Consider the following 18,345-nt stretch of genomic DNA (forward strand, 5'->3'; position numbering starts at 1 on the left):
AATTCAACCCATAAGGAGATAAGACCGGTCCCGGCAGTACTAGGGAACCAACCAACCCCAGGAATGGCTCTTCCTCTCCCCACTCCAAGCATGGTGACAAAACCAGGTTTTCAGATGTTTTCTGAAGTCCAGAAGAGAGGGGGCTAACCACACTTCTGGGGGAAAGGTGTTCCAAAGGGTGGGAGCTGCTGCAGAGAAGGCCTGCCTCCTGGACCCCGCCAGATGGAATTCTCTTGCAGATGGGGTCCGTAGCACGCCCTCTTGCGTGACCAGGTGGGGCGGGCTGATGTAACGGGGATGAGACGGTTTATATCCCATAGATGAAAAATGTTTACGTCTACTTCTTGGACAAGAACTGGGGAACGCCAGGTTCTCATCCTTCTTTAGCTGCAGAAGTTCACTGGGAAGATTTGAGCCAATCTCTCTCTCCCAGCCCAACCTTCTTCCCAGGGTGATGGTTCTCTGTACAAAATGGATAGCTATGGACACTGTTTTGAAGTCCTGAGGGAAAGCCAAGACACAAATCTAGCACATAAACAATGTTTTGCGTATTTGCAGGGCAGAGTGCAGTGAGATGGGAAGGAATCTAGCCCTGCAACTTTTTTGAAATGTGGCAGGTGCTGGCTTTGAAAGCACCACACTAGGCCTGCTTTAGAGCTTCACAAAGTTCACCTGGCACACAACAAGGAAGCAACCTGCTTCAGGTGGCATCATGGAAGAAGGAGTGGGAGAGGACAAGGGAATAGATCAGAGCTGGAACTGGGATCTGAACAACTCAGCAGCACTTTTCAAAGTTCATGCAGAATATTTTGGGCTGTAGAGCTTTTCAGCAGCTCTCCTTTAAAACCTCCAAACACCGAAGGCATACGGTATTTTGTTTCATGACCTCCCATAAAACCTACTCAGGTACTACAGGATATTTGAGAAGTTAGCAGCAAGCTCCTTTCAGCATTTACTTATATAAATGGCCTTCAAAGTCATATCTTTGGTTCATCCTATGACATTGCACAGCTTATCCCATCCCTCATCATTTCTGAATTAACACAGCCTTCTGCATGCATGCCGGCCTTCAGAACAAAGACAGCTGCAGACATCCATATCCATTGCTGCACACAGATATGGCCCTTAGAAGACCATTGTGGAGAGAACTTGGGGCAGATGTTAGAAACAAATGCCTACTTTCTGTCTGTTGCATGGCATGGTTAATAATAAAGATAAGGTTAATATAACTGAAATGATGATAGTAATATTTCAGCTTCTCTTCTGCCAAAGAACTTGCAGGCCCTCCCTGCAACAGCCTTCCATGGTAGGTTATGTTCAGAGGCAAATGCTTATTTGAATCCTAGTCTCCCTGGTCCAAACCAGATGCACAGAGCCCTTTAACTGTACAATTATTTGAAGTGTAGTAAGCATGGGCACTTCTGCTTCTTCCTAGAAGCAAGCTCTGCTAAATGTGGGCGTAGAGTTCCTGTTGTAAGACAGCTGTTTGCAAGCACAAAATGTAATCTCAGGAGCTCCACTTGTCCGGCTGAGTTTCTTTCTTTCTTCTTTCCACCCGTTTGCTTTCCGCAATGCATTGCCGCAATTTTCTTTTTCAGCTCAGCAAAGGAGGAAGTTACTACTGTTTCTTAATGTGTCTGCTTCTGAGGTTTAGCATGTATTCCTTGGTTAAACTGCCTGTAGTTCACATACACACCCTTCCAGAAATAACCCAACATATTTTGGACTCTTAGCAGCCCGCCTAGCATGGCCTTCTCTGAAATGCAAAGGAAGCTTTGGTTTCTAAAACCATGCAGAAGGCATAAAAGCAAGAAAATAGAAAAAAAAATTGTGGGTGTGTTGGTTGTTGTTTCGTTATTCTGCAGGAAAGATGATTTGTGGGCAGTATCTCTTGAATGCACCCATTTGAGAGCAGAGTGGTAACTTGACAGGAAACACATCAGTTCTTTTCAGCAAACTGTAGTGCCCCTGTCTTTTCCTGGGGATGGGGGGTGGGGGGCATCCAGATAATTACTGCCTCCTGCCACTTTTATTTCTTGCCAAAATATTTGAGTGTACTTGCAGTTTGCTCGTATACAAGAAAGCAGGCAGAGTTTGGAATTCTTCCATGCTTGGAAACTTTGAGACTGGCAAAGCAGGGATTTACACTTGCAGTGTCCTTCCGTTATGGCTTATCTCAACAGATACCTGAGCAGACTTTAATACTTGTGGTCCTTCTCTGTCTCTCCTATGCCCCAGAGTTCACTAGTATACATAGAAAAGTGCTGCAGGTTCCATTAATGGTTAAAACAGTGCTGCTCGTTTTCCTTTAAGTTTTTTACTTATAATGGGAAACTTAAGAACAGACCAAATAAACAGAAGTCTTTTTCCACCCTGGAATTATGAGTTCCCAGTCCAAAGGAGTTAGGTGACATGCATGACACTGTGGCTAATGCAGGGTGACCAGATGGCCAAGACTAAAAATCAGGATACACTCATTTGTATAAATTCACATACTTATTAATGTTCATTCATAAACTGCCCAGAGTCCCTCTTTTGGGGGAGATGGGCGGTGGCTAAATTTGATTAATAAATAAATAATAATAAATAATCCATAATTCAGTTTCCCGAAATTCTAGATGACAAATATCCCTGCTAAGTACTTTTTTTTTGTAGAGTGAAATTTTCAAATAGCTTTGGTTGGGTGTGTGTGTTTTTAAAGAGCATATTGTAGAATTAATCACAGTTGTGATTACAGTTGACTCTCAAGGCAAGCAATGATTGTAGAGTTGCTTATTCCATTCCATTCCATTCTTCTCATTTGTCCAGAGAGTATTCATAATAGAAAAAAAACTGTTCTATGGGTGCATTTGGTGAGATACACACCAAACTGCACTGGAGGCTAAAGATCTTCATTGTAATGACCATATTTCCCAAACGGGCGAATGCTTGTAGCCATTGGTCATCTCTGTTTGGTTCTGCTATTTTGTCTGCACAATATTTATTCACTTTGTCAGTTGATCAAAGAACACCTGTTTCATTCATTTTGCAATTCTGCATAAAAAAACTATAGTGAGTAGGTATGTTTTCTACCTCTTCCCAGGCAGGGAATCTTACCTAGTGCGGCCCATGAGAATGTATACAATCCGTTGCAAGACGCCCCTCGTTCTTCTACGTTGAGTTGACCAACTGTCATAGAGAGAGTGCAAATATTTTTTGTGTGTTCTTTGCTTTTTTAAGAAGACCTTTGACCTGAGCCTCATGAAGCATACCATCTCTTCCTTTGACAGACTTTTCTTTTGGGCTTCTCAGTTTCATGACAACATGTCACATAGATGTTTTGTTTTTCTATAGCTTTTGTTTTGTTCTTGAACACAGAGAAGGGATTGTGCAGAATGCAGAGCCACCTTTCACCAAAAGAGCAATAAAAGAACCTGTGAATTCTTGTTGGGACCAATTCTTGTGAGGAGAGGTCAGATTTGAGAGCTAAAAAAACTTTAGCCCCCTGTTTATCAGAGAAACCTTGTCTGCTTGCTTCTGTTGGGAACCAGCTGATAGTCCAAATCTCAAAATTCTTTCAGCTGTGTGGTTCTGATGGTATAAATATGGAAATACTTGTAAAACTTGATAACAAATGACCTAGTTTATGCTGCACTGTAGACAACATGAACTGCAAACTCCATTCCAATTAGTGTTTTGGGGGGATCGTGTCTGTCTGCAGAAAACCTGTTTTTCCTTCTTCTTAGTTTACCACCAAAATTAGTATTTGCCTTGTTGGTGTTAAATTCAATCACTTTTAGTTTTTTGTAAATTTCACCTGCCAAAGTCCTTAAATATTTCCACATACCATGTGGTAGAAGATTCTATTATATTCTGTTTATACTATTAATATACCATATATACTCTCATATACTATTTAAATACCATATATACTGTCGTATAAACCCATCCATGGATAAGCCAACTCAAATTTTTAAGGAAATACCGTGAAAGATGTACTGCCTGCAGATAAGCTGACCCACATTTTTCATGGTATTTTGGTTAAAAATTTCAGGGTTGGCATATCCGCAGATGGGTTTAAACGAGAGCATATATGGGATATACTGTCATGTTCACTGTTTCAGTGTGCACTGTACATCGTAACGTTTCACATGCCATGGCACTGACGCATGTTTCTGTTTGGGAGGGAGCTGCTGTGAAACCTTGTGCCAAGCTCTGTATCTATGTTCATTTCAATGGAATGTGTTTGGGTTCTGTGCTCTGCTCAAGGACTTTTCCCGTGGACCATCAGAAGCCGTTAGGAGCACCTGGGATTGTGAGCTTGGGAAGATTCTACGGGGGGAGGGATCTCATTTGTACCGAGGGTTTTTAGTTTGCATTTGGCGCGCTTTTTCCATTCTCAGCTTTCTTTGTGATCCTGCATACTATTCTTTAATAAATCAGATATCTTTGCATTCCTGCTTATGAATCTGAGAATGTTTTAGAATAGGCATTCCTTACATAAAGCTGAGAATCACCAAAGTTGTACCGTTAGCTCCTACCAAGATCAGTTTCTTGTGAGGGAAAATAGTTAACGATGGCCAAGTCCAAGCTCACGACCAGGGGACTTGAGGAGCTGGCTAGCTTGATGCCCAAGTCGACGGTCAAGAGTGGAGAACTGAGCCTCACCCCAGAACCTTCAGATTTCTGGCAGGATTCGAGTTCCAGCCCTGAGGTGGAGGAATCTAACGATGGGGGAGAACCAGAGCAACCGGCACCCAGCAAATCGCCCGCAGAGTTGATCACCTGGGATGCAATGGGAGAACCCCAGCCAGGGACGTCCCAGGCGTCCTGGAAGCATCGGTTCCTGCTGACCCCAGACGTAGAATCTACCACGGTATCAACGGAGAGACAGCCTAACACGCGAGGGAGGGAGGAATCAAACCCTTGAAAGGCTAAGAGTGGTGGAGGCCAAAATAGAATCGATGGAGTACATGTTAAGAAACCTGTCTCTATCATTGAGGGGCAGGGGAGGCACAACGGAGGTCTCAGCTTCATGCAACCATCCCCCATCCTCCCACCTGGACCGCCGGCGGAGCGGGGCCGGAGACAGCGCCGGGATGAATCTCCACCCCGCAGAGTTCGACCACCAGTGTCCCCACCCCGAGGAGGGAGAACTACCGTAACCTGGGGCCCAAACACTCAAGCAGCCTCCGGTTCTGCTCCAACAGGAGTGGGGGTGAAAGACTTTTCTGTCAAGTTTGATGGGGATCCAACCAAGTTATCTTTCTTTCTAACCAATGCTAAAAGTTACATGAGGCAGTTTGGAGCATACTTCCCTTCTGAAGAGGCTAAGATAACTGCCATTGCCACCAAGTTGAAGGGTCGAGCGGCTGACTGGTATGTTCAGTTAAGTCAGGCTGACTCCCCTGAACTTGAGTATTTCGAGGACTTTGTGGGGGCGTTAAAGCTGCATTTTGAGGATCCTCTGGCCAAGGCAAGAGCTAATAAGGCGCTGAAGGATCTTACCCAGGGCCAGCTGTCTGTAGCTGATTACGCCCTGGAGTTTAAGGCTTTAGCTGGGAAAATCCCCGACTGGTCTCAGTCAACCTTAATAGAACGGTTTAAAGAGGGACTCAACCGGGACATCCTACGATGGGTGTTGTGTAGAGACGACCCAGAGTCATTGTACGAATGGATCTGTCTGGCCGGCAAGGCTGAGCACGCCCAGCATACCTTCATGCAAACCAGACAACCTGAAAAACCACCAGCCACCATGAGGGGACCCCGAAGTGCTGCAACTGCTGCCCGGCCAAGCTATAGAGCCTGGGAAGAGGAGAGAGATCGGCGCTATGCGAGGGGTCAGTGTCTCCGATGTGGAAAGGAAGGGCATCGAGCAGCTGATTGCCCAAAAGCCAAGGCTGGAGATCGAGTGGGCAAGCTGCCGGCCAAATTGCCCCCCCCCCCCGCGGCGGATGACAGCAGCCAAGGGGGCAGCTGATGCTGAGGAAGTATTCTACTTCTCGGGAGAGGCTGAAGATGACTCTAAGGAGCCGGCGGGAAACGCCAGCCACCTGCCATGAAGAGCACCTGCGGGCAGGTGGAGGAGGATGGGCGCGAGGATGCTATGGTGAGTGCTGACTGTCCCACTTTAGCAGTAAAAGTGAAATTGGGCTCTCGCACAAAGACTACAGAGGTCTGGACTTTAGTTGACTCTGTGTCCTAACAGTGAGAATCACAATGAGACAAGGAGTAGTTCTCTAGTGTTTATTACTGCTACATAACAGAATCCTAACAAACTGAATAAGCGTGGGAAAAACCCAGACATATAAACCCCAAAAGCTAAGGCGGGCCTGATCTGTGTCTCTTTGAATGGCTGCTTAATTCCTCAGTACTACGCATGCGTTTTCCACCCTGGATGGGAGCCCCTTCCTGCTCGCCATCATTACTCATGACACTCTGGGTGTTCCAGGTGTCTAATTCACCCTGATCTGGTTGCTGCTTTGGACCTGCCTAGCTTCCCCCTCCAGCAGCCTTTGATCTTTACACAGTTGGATGGTTCAACGGCGGGGGGGGCGGCAACCCATTTCACTGGAACTGTTGCAATGCAAATGGGCAGCCACCGTGAGACCTTAAAATTTGTAGTGGCGCCTGTTGGCAATCCCTTGGTAATTCTGGGGATCCCCTGGTTGACCTATCGAAGCCCATATATAAACTGGGAACACAGAACTGTGACTTTTAAGGATGGGTTTTACCAAGCTCCTACAGCGGAGAGAGCTCACGTGCAGGGGTTGGAAGGGCTGCAGTTGCCATGCCACGCCCTAGTTTGGCACATTTAGAAGGCTTGCCCGATCAATACCAAGACTTTGCAGACGACTTTGGGGAAATGGAAGCAGATCAGCTACCCCCCATCGGAAAACTGACTGTGCAATAGAGTTGGTTCCCAACGCTCAATTGCCCAAGCCAAAAATTTATCCAATGATTCAGAAGGAGCTTGAGGCATTACGGGACTTTATTGACAAAAATCTGTCAAGGAGGGTTATTGAACCTGCAAATTCCCCAGTTGGGGCCCCTGTGCTATTCCGGGAAAAGAAAGATGGCACACTTCGACTCTGTACGGACTATTGGGTTAAATTCCGTCTCAATTTGCAACAAGTACCCTCTTCCGCTCATGAAGGACGTGTTAGCTCACTTGTCTAAGGGCAAGATTTTCTCCAAGCTCGATCTTCGTGAAGCCTATTTCCGCATCCACATACGAGCTGGAGATGAGTGGAAAACCGCTTTTAATTGTCCACTGGGTTCATTTCAGTACAAAGTCCTCCCTTTTGGGTTGGCAGGGGCGCCCGGAGTCTTCATGCAATTGATTAATGAAGTATTACATGATCATTTGTTTAAAGGGGTCCTGGTTTATTTAGATGATGTTCTCATTTACACTGAAACCAAGGAGGAACACGAACGCCTCCTCAAAGAGGTGTTAAGCAAGCTTAGAGATGCCAAACTTTATGCCAAGCTTTCCCAATGTGAGTTTCACAAGACCCAACTTGACTATCTGGGCTATAGGGTGTCTGACAAGGGCATTGAAATGGACCCTGCAAAAATTCAAGCGATTTTAAGTTGGGAACGTCCCTGCACCTGGAGGCAATTGCAAAGTTTCCTCGGGTTCAGTAATTACTATCGCCAATGTATCCAGGGGTTTGCTGAGATTGCTTTGCCCCTCACTGATTTACTCCGTACCAAGGGCTTGGGGGAGACACGCAAAGTAAAAAACCCTGGGGCAGTGCTGAATTGGACGCCTGAATGCCAGGCAGCATTTGAGAAGTTAAAAACCCTCTTCACTGCTGAGCCTATTCTACAGCACCCCGATCCTGAACGCCCCTTTGTGGCCCAAGTTGATGCTTCTGACTCCTCAGTTGGGGCTATATTGTTACAGAGAGATTCTGAAAATCACTTAAAACCCTGCACTTATTTGTCCAGAAAATTTTCTGAAACCGAACGCTGGTGGCATGTTTGGGAAAAGGAGGCTTTTGCTGTAAAAGCCGCTTTGGAAGCCTGGCGTCACCTCCTGGAAGGCGCTAAATGTACTTTTTTAAAATACTACCATATATACTCGCGGATACGCCCATCCGTGGATACGCCGAACCCAGTTTTTGGGGTGTATTTTGGCACCTAAAATTCTCAGCTTATCATGAGTATATATAGTCGCCACCCATCCCACCCAGCATACCATCCCACCCCGCCCCCAGCACCCAAAGGATAAACAGTAGACATGCTCACCGAAAAAATACCTCAATAACCACAGAGCTATCTCCCCAGCTGACCCAAATGCCTTGGGAACGTGCAGGTCTTCAATGCCCTGTGAAGGGCTAACAGGATGGGGCCATCAAAATCTCTGGGGTAAACTTCAACAGGTTACTTCCTCACAGCATTTGAATAATTACTATAGGTATCAAAATCTTTTTTCTTGGAAACACACATTGATATTTCATCAGCAGTGCCCAGAATGCTGTCCATATCATCGTGGACATCCACATGGGGTGGAGAGGTATCAAAAAGTTAAGATCACAATTGTGTGATTGAACCCTTGAATTTTTACCCTCACCTCCACGGGCTGCTGCAACAGGTGCAAATAACGTTAATGAACAGAGCTTTGGACTTCGTACAAGCATAGCCAGTTTTCCACCCTACCATTTTCTAATTAAAGCTGACAGACAGTCCATTGACCGAAAATGATGGATTTGTTCTTAAACTTGAAAATAACCACTCCTGCAAAGCAAACAATCCATTTTATCATCAAGTGGTTCATGGGAAAAGATGAATAAACATACAAAGGGAAACACAAAGCAGGCTAATGCCCACGTACTTCTGAGGTTTGGCTTCATATCAAGCTCACCTCTACATCTACAATCTTATCATCCTGATACCATCCTGTGCCTGCAAATAGGACTGCCACGAATGAGGAGCTTCAGGGACCACATCAAAGTTGAGAGGAATGCGAGGGATTGCCCACTTCGCCGGAGAATAAGGATGTTGCTGGCACTGTTTATGGCTGAAAAGTGGAGCAGAAACATAAAGAGAACAACTACAATCCCCAGCAGGCCTCTCCATTGGACCTTCCAGCTACAGCTGATGGGATTTGTAGCTGGCATCTCTTAAAACCGCCTTTTTCAACCTTTTTACCCTGGAGGAACCCTTGAAGTATTTTCCAGCCCTCGGGGAACCCCTGCACATTCAGGCTCCAATATAGGTCAGAAGTTTCAAAATTATTACATTCGTTTCATGGGTAGGCCAGGATATATGCATGAACAGTGTTCTTAAACTAAAAGTAAAGAATGAAACTTACCTCTTTAATGTGAAGTTGCCCGTATTTGACATAATTTTTTAAACAAATTGTGATTTCCCAGGGAACCCCAGTGACCTCTCGTGGAACCCTTGGGTGCCACGGAACCCTGGTTGAGAAACCCTGTCTTAAAGGGTGACAACTTCCCTGTTCCTGGGGCAGCATTATGTTAAAGAAAACATCTGGCTAAGAAAAGTAGAGAGATTTGAGGCTCTTGGTTTAATTTTAGGAGAATGGGGTTGTAGAATAGAAAAGGCTCCCCCCTCACACAGCAGGAGCTAAGACTGGTAGTAAGTTTTCTGCTCAAGCCTGTTAGCCATTTTTGTCTCTTGGAAGCATTTTCCAGATGCTTCTTGGATCCAAAACCTCTTTTTCTCCTTCCTGCCCAGTTGGCCTGCCTTTCTCCTAATATGCTGGAGACCTTTACCAGTGTTGAATGGTTTTCAATTGTTTTTCTCTCTGCAAAATGAAAGGGATGGTGGTACCATTTAGATCAGTGTTTTTCAAAGTAAGCAACTTTAAGAGGTGTGGACTTCAACTCCCAGAATTCCAGCCAGCATGGGAGAATTCCCAGACAGAATCACGATCACATGACTGTGGGGATGCTGCAACAGCCGCAACTTTGTGAATAAAACTGGTCTGAACATCATGGAAATTTCAGTTCCACAGCAGTAACAGGTCCCAGATTGTTTATGCATTCTTTAAGTTAGCGGATTTTAGGTATCTTGAAACCTACAGACTCCTTTTCGGGAAAATGTATTGAAAGACATAAACTAAAATGCATAGCTATATGTTGTATTACAAAGGAAGCCAATTATGCTCAAATACAGTTATCAAGATAGTAGATAACAATTATGTAATGTAGTAATATATCAATCTACTTTATCAATCCATTAAATCAGTAACAAGACAAGCTAAATTTCAGTTAGAGGTTAGTATAATAAAGATGATTTTTTTCCCATACAAGTTCATAGACCGCTGGTTAAGCAGCCCTACTCTAGAGGAACAAAGAAATTTGTAATGAATAAATTATTCTGCTTTTTTTTTTTACAATTATAATCAGATTGGCTGGGAATTCTGGAACACGCTAGATTGAGAATATTAAAACAATCCATACAGAACAACCGTTGGGTAGAATGCATAGAGTCTGGGACTGAGACAGTGGAGTGAGAATTCTGATCTTTTTTGCATTGTGAAGATGGTGGTCTGAATCTTTATTCATACCTGGAAGCATGGAAGCCTTTATCAGTTTATTGCCAATGGTTAGGGTTTCTGCTGTTCCCTTATATTACTTCTTCCTGATTCTCTTAATACTGTTTTCTTTAACTTGGTGTGTTCAGGTGTGGTAGGAATGTAGCTCCCATAATTCCCAGCCAACTTGACAGTCCCAGGTTAGAGAAAACAGAAGTTTCACAAACAGCTTACAAGTGTGGCTGTAAGCAACTATAGTTCCTCTTCACCTCCACTTAGCCAAGTGGAGGTGAAGAGGAACTATAGTTGCTTACAGCCACACTTGTAAGCTGTTTGTGAAACTTTTCTCTACCCACCCGTAAATAGTACAAAGCAACTAGTATTTTCCATCTGGGGAAAATTTTCATAGACATCCAGAGTGGTAAAGAGGTGCTTCAGAGGCTTAAAAATAGGTAGAATAGTGGGAAATTTGACTAGATGGGGCAGTGGAATTGATTTTTATCTATGTCATGAGTGCCGTTGAGCTAAAGTCATCAGCGCAATGGCACTCATGACAATGACAAGGAAATAAGTGAAGGGGCACAAGTTAAGTAGCCATCAACCCACAACGACTAACGGCTAACAGACAATAGCTAAACTAATCACGGAGCCACCCAAGCCATCAGCGACAATACAACGGGGATCGCCCAGCTGAAAGCAATCAGCAGAAGAAGGGAAACCTGAGGATGGGCGATCCTGGAAACCCTCAACCAATGGCAGGGCAACGCATGGGACAAAGGGGGGTGACGTGACCGTGAGCGAGGGGGCGCTGACCGGCGCGGGGTATTTAAACCCCGCACCGGCGCGCTCCTGTCACTCTCAGCTTTTTTCTACCAACGTTGTACCTAACCTGAAATAAACCAGAACCTGCTTTGCAAACCAGCGTCTGAATGTTATTCAGAGGTAGGCAGCGCATGACATAAAGCTGAGAGTCATAAACTCAGCCTCGCCGAGCCCCACCGGACGACAACGAGCCGAGGGAGGAGTAGACGGCGAGAAGACCAGCAAGATGAGGCCGGAACGGCGCGGGCAAGGAGGGCGAGCCGCGCGGCAAGAGACAGAGGAGGACCGACCGAGGCCAGAGGCACCGCGGACTCCCGGAGCCATGGACGCCCACCCCACCCGACCCGAGCCTCAGCTCCAACCCCAAGGGGAGATGGCGACGGAGGCAACCCGACCGCGGGAGGGAGCAGCACGACTTCCGAAACCAGCGGAGGACCCCGCGCCCCACATCGCACCCCAGCAACGGGCGTGGAGCGACAGCCCCACGGTGCTCAACACGGAGGAGGACGACGGAGACACCCATCAGACGGAGGAGGAAGCGGACCCGCGGCGGAGGGACGATGAACCCCACCGGCAACCCACCCCCGAGGACGCGCCAACGGAACCGGCCCCAGCGGCGGCGCGGGCTGTGGACGAGGAGGCACGAGCTGAACTCGCGGCCATGCGGGCTCAGCTGACGGAACTCCGGACCATGCTCCAGGCGCTTATGCCCCCCACGCCACCCAACGACGTCCCCGCACAAGCCCACACCCCGAGCGAAGCACCGAACCCACACGGGCCAGCGGAGAGCCAGCAGACGGCACAGGCGGCCGACACCACACCCCAGGAAGCGAGAGGCGGGGCCGCACAAAACGCCCGGGCCCCAAAGGACTTCCCCATCTTCTTCGATGGGACCCCCTCAAAACTCTCGTTTTTCATCACCAACGCTAGGGAGTTCATGGGGAGGCACGGACACTCCTATGACTCCGAGGCCGACAAGATCGCCGCCGTGGCGATCAAACTCCAAGACAGGGCGGCGGACTGGTACGTCCAACTGTACGAGTCCAGCTCCCCCGCCCTCGCCACCTTCCCTGCTTTCATCAAAGAGATGAAAAACTACTTCGAAGACCCCCTAGCTAAAGTACGGGCGAAAAGCGCACTCCAGAGACTTAAACAGGGCACACGCACGGTCCCTGACTACGCCCTGGAGTTCAAAGCCCTCGCGGGAAAGGTCTGCGACTGGTCTGAGACCACCCTGCTGGAAATCTTCAAAAGGGGGCTCAACCGCGACGTTCTCCAATGGGCCCTCTACCGCGACGACCCAGAAACGTTACACGGGTGGATCCACCTCGCGGGGAGAGCCGAACACGCGCACCGCACCTTCCTTATGACAACCACGGAAGACACAAACTATGTCGGGAAAAAGGTACCCGCACCACACGGGGGGATGGCCGGCCCCATATACCCAAAAAAGAGGTTCAACCGGGAGCCCTGCGGGAGGTGTGGCAAATTAGGGCACAAGACGGCGGATTGCTTCGCCAACCGACCGCCGACCAGCGCGCCCAAGCCCGCCCCGAAAATTAGCCCCAAACCACCCAACCCGGGGCCGCCCCCTCACCGCCGAATGACCGTGGCCACAGCGACACCGGAAGAGGGCTGGGACGCGTACTGGGGGGAAGAGGACAATACCGACCCCGACCAGCCGGCGGGAAATGCTCCCCGCCTGCTCTGAGACGCGTGGCAAGGCAGGCGGTGGGACAGCAACGCGGACCACCTCAACGAAACGACAAAAGCTCCGTAATATTGGCAGCAATCCAACTCTCTGCCGGCAACGGAGCCACCACGGCCGCGGCACTAGTGGACTCGGGGTGCTCAAAAAACCTCATCCACCCCGACCTAGTTGCCAAACTCGACCTCCGCTGCTTCCCCCTCCCCACGCCGCTGGCATTCCACCAGCTGGACGGCTCTACAGCGGGAGGGAAACCAGCCACGCTACAAACCGAGCCGGTCACCCTGCAAATGGGCACTCACACCGAGCGCACATCGTTCGTAGTCACGCCCATCGGACGGCCCATTGCAGTCCTGGGGATGCCATGGCTCGCGAAAAACAACCCGCGGATCAACTGGGCGACCCGCACCTTCACATTCGGCGACGGCGAGTATCGAGCACCAGCACCAGCTGGCAAAAGCAACCCCACGGTAGGACGAGCGGAGGCGACCACACAAGACAACGCCGCTACCACAGCAGACCTACCAGAACAATACGCCGACTTCTCCGAGGTCTTCGGAGAGGCAGAGGCAGACCAACTACCCCCCCACCGCAAGACGGATTGCCGGATCGACCTACTGCCCGACGTCCCCCTACCTAGACCAAAGATCTATTCGATGACCCCGAAGGAGATGGCAACCCTCCGGGAGTTCATCGATAAAAACCTAGACAGGGGATTCATAGAGCCAGCATGCTCACCGGTCGGAGCCCCCGTCTTATTCCGGGAGAAGAAAGACGGGACCCTACGGCTCTGCACCGACTACCGGGGCCTAAACGCGGCTTCCCTGTCCAACAAATACCCCTTACCCCTGGTAAAGGACATGCTCGCCCACCTCTCCACGGGCAAAGTCTTTTCCAAATTGGACCTTCGCGAAGCGTACTATCGCATCCGAATCAGGGAGGGGGACGAATGGAAGACGGCGTTTAACTGCCCCCTAGGCGCCTTCCAGTACAAGGTACTGCCCTTCGGACTCGCGGGGGCCCCTGGGGTGTTCATGCAGCTCATCAATGAGGTACTGCATGAACATCTGTTTAAAGGGGTCCTGGTCTACATCGACGACGTCCTCATTTACACAAAAACACACGAGGAACACGTAACCTTAGTCAGGCAAGTCCTCGACAAGCTCAGAAGGGCGCAGCTCTACGCAAAGCCTACAAAGTGCGAGTTTCACAAAGAGCGCCTAGACTATTTGGGGTATCGAATCTCCGGGGACGGCATCGAAATGGACCCCGCAAAAGTCGAAGCGGTGCTAAACTGGGAGCGGCCCCGCAACAGACGGCAACTACAGAGCTTCCTGGGATTCGCGAATTTCTACAGGTCCTTCGCCCGGGGGTTCGCTGAGATAGCCCTCCCCTTAACGGACCTCCTCAAAACCAAAGGGGTGGGGGACACCCGACGCGCCAAGAACCCAGGCACAGTGCTGAATTGGACTCCCGCGTGCCAGACCGCATTCGACAAGCTGAAAGCGCTGTTCACGACGGAGCCAATCCTCGCACACCCGGACCCAGAACGGCCGTTCGTGGTCCAAGCCGACGCCTCAGACTTCTCCCTGGGAGCCATCCTGCTACAAAAAGACTCCACGGGGCTCCTGAAACCATGCGCCTACCTGTCAAGGAAGTTCTCCGAGACAGAGAGGCGATGGCACGTCTGGGAGAAAGAAGCCTTCGCGGTGAAATCGGCACTAGAGACATGGCGTCACCTACTCGAGGGAGCCACCCAACCATTCGAGGTCTGGACGGACCACCGGAACCTCGAGGCCCTACGAACGCCTAGACGCCTTAGCCCAAAACAGGTCCGATGGGCCCAATTCTTCAGCCGCTTTGATTTCCAGCTGAAGTTCATGCCGGGCAAGAAGAACTTCCTGGCCGACGCCCTCTCCCGGCTGCCCCAAGACGAAGAGCCCGCCCCAGACACCATTGGGACGGTCCTATCCGCCTCGCAACTGGGAATGGCCGTGACCACCCGAAGCGGCGCACGGAGGCAACTCGACGCTACGGCGCAGCCGACGGCGGGACAACCGGCGACGGAAAGAAGCCAACCGCAACTACCAGGGGGAATGCGCACGGACCTCGCCGCCGCCCTCAAAACCGACCCCTGGTTCCTGGCAAACCCCGACAAGGTAACGATGGCGCAAGACCTGGCATGGGGGGAAGGCAGAATCTACGTCCCGGACTCGCAACGCCAGGCGATCTTGCATAGGTCACACGACGCCAAGCAAGCGGGACACTTTGGGTTCCTCAAGACCCTACACCTAACACGGCGCCAATTCTGGTGGCCCGCGCTCAGGCGAGACGTAAAAACCTACGTGGCGTCCTGCCCAACGTGCGCTAGGGCCAAACGGGCACCAGGCAAACCCGCGGGGCTATTGCAACGAGTGGCAGAACCCTCCCGCCCATGGGAGGAAATCTCTATGGATTTTATAGTGGACCTCCCACCCAGCCAGAAGAAAACGGCCATTTGGGTGGTGAAGGACTACTTCTCAAAGCAGGCCCACTTCATCCCCTGCACGTCGGTCCCATCCTCACAACTAGCCAAACTCTTCCTCATCCACGTGTACAGGCTACACGGATGTCCCGCACGTGTGGTGACCGACAGGGGCACACAGTTCACCTCCAAATTCTGGCGGGCCTTCCTGAAGCTGACGGGGACCCAACAGGCCCTATCTACGGCTTGGCATCCGCAGACGGACGGAGCCACTGAGGTTCTTAATGCCACCTTAGAGCAATTTATACGATCATATACGAACTACCACCAAGACGACTGGGCTGAACTGCTCCCGTTCGCCGAAGTCGCATACAACAACGCCGTCCACACGAGCACGGGGAAAACCCCGTTCGAAGTAGTCTCGGGGCGCGACTTTGTCCCCATACCGGAGCTACCTCAACCCCCGGAACCCCAGGTGGACGCCAGCGACTGGGGACGGAAGATCGCGGAAGCATGGCCAGTAATCACGGCGGCGCTAAAGGAGGCACAGGCTGCTTACAAAGAGCAGGCCGACAAGCACCGGCGCCAACAACCGCCGTTCCAGGCGGGAGATATGGCCTATCTCTCCACCAAGTTCCTAAAGTCAACCCAACCCTCGAAAAAACTGGGGCCTAAGTACATCGGGCCGTTCCGAGTCACGCAAATAGTGAACCCGGTAGCAATACGCCTGGACCTGCCACACAACCTCCGGAGACTCCACCCGGTGTTCCATACCAGCCTCCTAAAACCGGCAACCACCTCCCGATGGCACCCAAGCACGCCACAGCCCGCACCGCTAATGATCGACGGGCAACACCACTTCGAGATCAGGGACATCCTCGACTCCCGCAAGCAACGAGGAACTCTACACTATCTGGTCAGGTGGAAACACTTCCCCCACCCGGAATGGGTGGCGGCGCACAACGTTAACGCGCCTGACCTGACCAGAGCATTTCACCGGGCATACCCCGACAAACCGCAACCAAGGTCAGCAAATCCAACCCCCCCCCGCAGGCCCCCCCCCGCCTCCCGTGCCCCAAGGGAAAGGGCCCCCCCCAAGCCCGCGACTTGGGTGGACCTTCCCCCCCCCGGGACTCACTCCCCCCGCCCCGGGCCCACGGGGTGGTGACAAACGATCGCCAGCACCCTCCCCCCGCCCCCCCGGCCGCGGGGGAGTGGCAAGCAAGTCAACAGGGCAACCTGGGGGCAACGCCCAGGAGACACAACAAAGGCGACGCACTCTAAATAAGAAAAGAAGGGCCCTACCTGGAGCTGAGCAGCACCCGACCAGCCACGCCTCTCGCCTCGCCGAACTGAGCCAAACAAACAGGGTGTGGTTGGAGCATGCGCACGCCAGGTCAGAACCCGAGCATGCGCACCATGGACACACCCTGGGAAGGCACGTGGTAGAGGGAGGAGCAAAGGGAGGGGCGACAACTACTCCGGCGGGAACTTTGAAAAAAAAAAAAAAAAAATGTGGCGCTTTGACAGCTCCACGGGGAAAACCCAGAAACCCGAGGGAGAACACTATTCGGAAAGGGGGCAGTATGTCATGAGTGCCGTTGAGCTAAAGTCATCAGCGCAATGGCACTCATGACAATGACAAGGAAATAAGTGAAGGGGCACAAGTTAAGTAGCCATCAACCCACAACGACTAACGGCTAACAGACAATAGCTAAACTAATCACGGAGCCACCCAAGCCATCAGCGACAATACAACGGGGATCGCCCAGCTGAAAGCAATCAGCAGAAGAAGGGAAACCTGAGGATGGGCGATCCTGGAAACCCTCAACCAATGGCAGGGCAACGCATGGGACAAAGGGGGGTGACGTGACCGTGAGCGAGGGGGCGCTGACCGGCGCGGGGTATTTAAACCCCGCACCGGCGCGCTCCTGTCACTCTCAGCTTTTTTCTACCAACGTTGTACCTAACCTGAAATAAACCAGAACCTGCTTTGCAAACCAGCGTCTGAATGTTATTCAGAGGTAGGCAGCGCATGACAATCTACCTCTGCTTCATTAGAAGAGTTGGCTTTTTGCCCCCATTAACAGGACAGAACATTAGTTCCCAGTTGAAACTATGGTTGAGCCTGTCCATGTGTTGTGAGACTAAGGAGTTTTCATCTTGTGTTCCGACTGCTAGTTGGTGTTCATGAATGTGCTCTGCTAGTCTTCTCTTCTACTGAGACATTAGTTAACAATTCATAAAATAAATTTTTAGCCAGTTTCCATCCTTGCTACCGGGTGGTTCCTCTCCAAATTGCTGGGGTGAGGGGGGTGGGAGGGGTAATACTTCCATTTGCATAAGGAAATTCTTACGTGTGCACTGATTTTGCATCTTTCCAGTGTCTAAAGAGATGTGGGCACTTTCCACAATCTGTTTGTCTCCATGCACAGCATTCTACACCATATATGTATGGAGTCCTCTTGCTCTGACATTAAGTTTTGATAATAACAAAGATGATACTAAAGGCTGGAATGGCCTAGGATGCTTTGCGGCCTGAAGCAACTGGCAAAAATATGCCCTACTTCCCCAATTTTAGAAGGGAATATGGAAAGGCATGCTTCTCCCTGTGGAAGGAGGGTTCCATGCTTCAAACAAACAAAACTGAATTCTCTGATCTCTGTGTTGTAAACTGCAAACATGTGAATTGCAACCATGGGAAGAAAAAAAAATCTTCCTTTTTCTTAAGGATGGCAAATACTTGTGTTATGTCTGGGGAGAGGACATCTACTCCTGTTTTGGGGTGCAGGGTTTCTCAAAACAAAAGTAAACTTTTGTGGCTTCACAAATAGTGAAGTAGCTACATGGGAATTATAGCCAGAG

General features: G+C 50.0%; 1 protein-coding gene across 3 annotated transcripts in view; it reads left to right on the top strand.

The window, feature by feature from the left end:
- The window catches only part of RPS6KA1 (ribosomal protein S6 kinase A1), a 109,937-nt gene that overhangs the window by 51,814 nt on the left and 39,778 nt on the right, over positions 1-18,345 (top strand). The window lies entirely within an intron of this gene.

This window comes from Candoia aspera, chromosome 10 (genome assembly GCF_035149785.1).
Source record: "Candoia aspera isolate rCanAsp1 chromosome 10, rCanAsp1.hap2, whole genome shotgun sequence".
NCBI lineage: Eukaryota > Metazoa > Chordata > Lepidosauria > Squamata > Boidae > Candoia > Candoia aspera.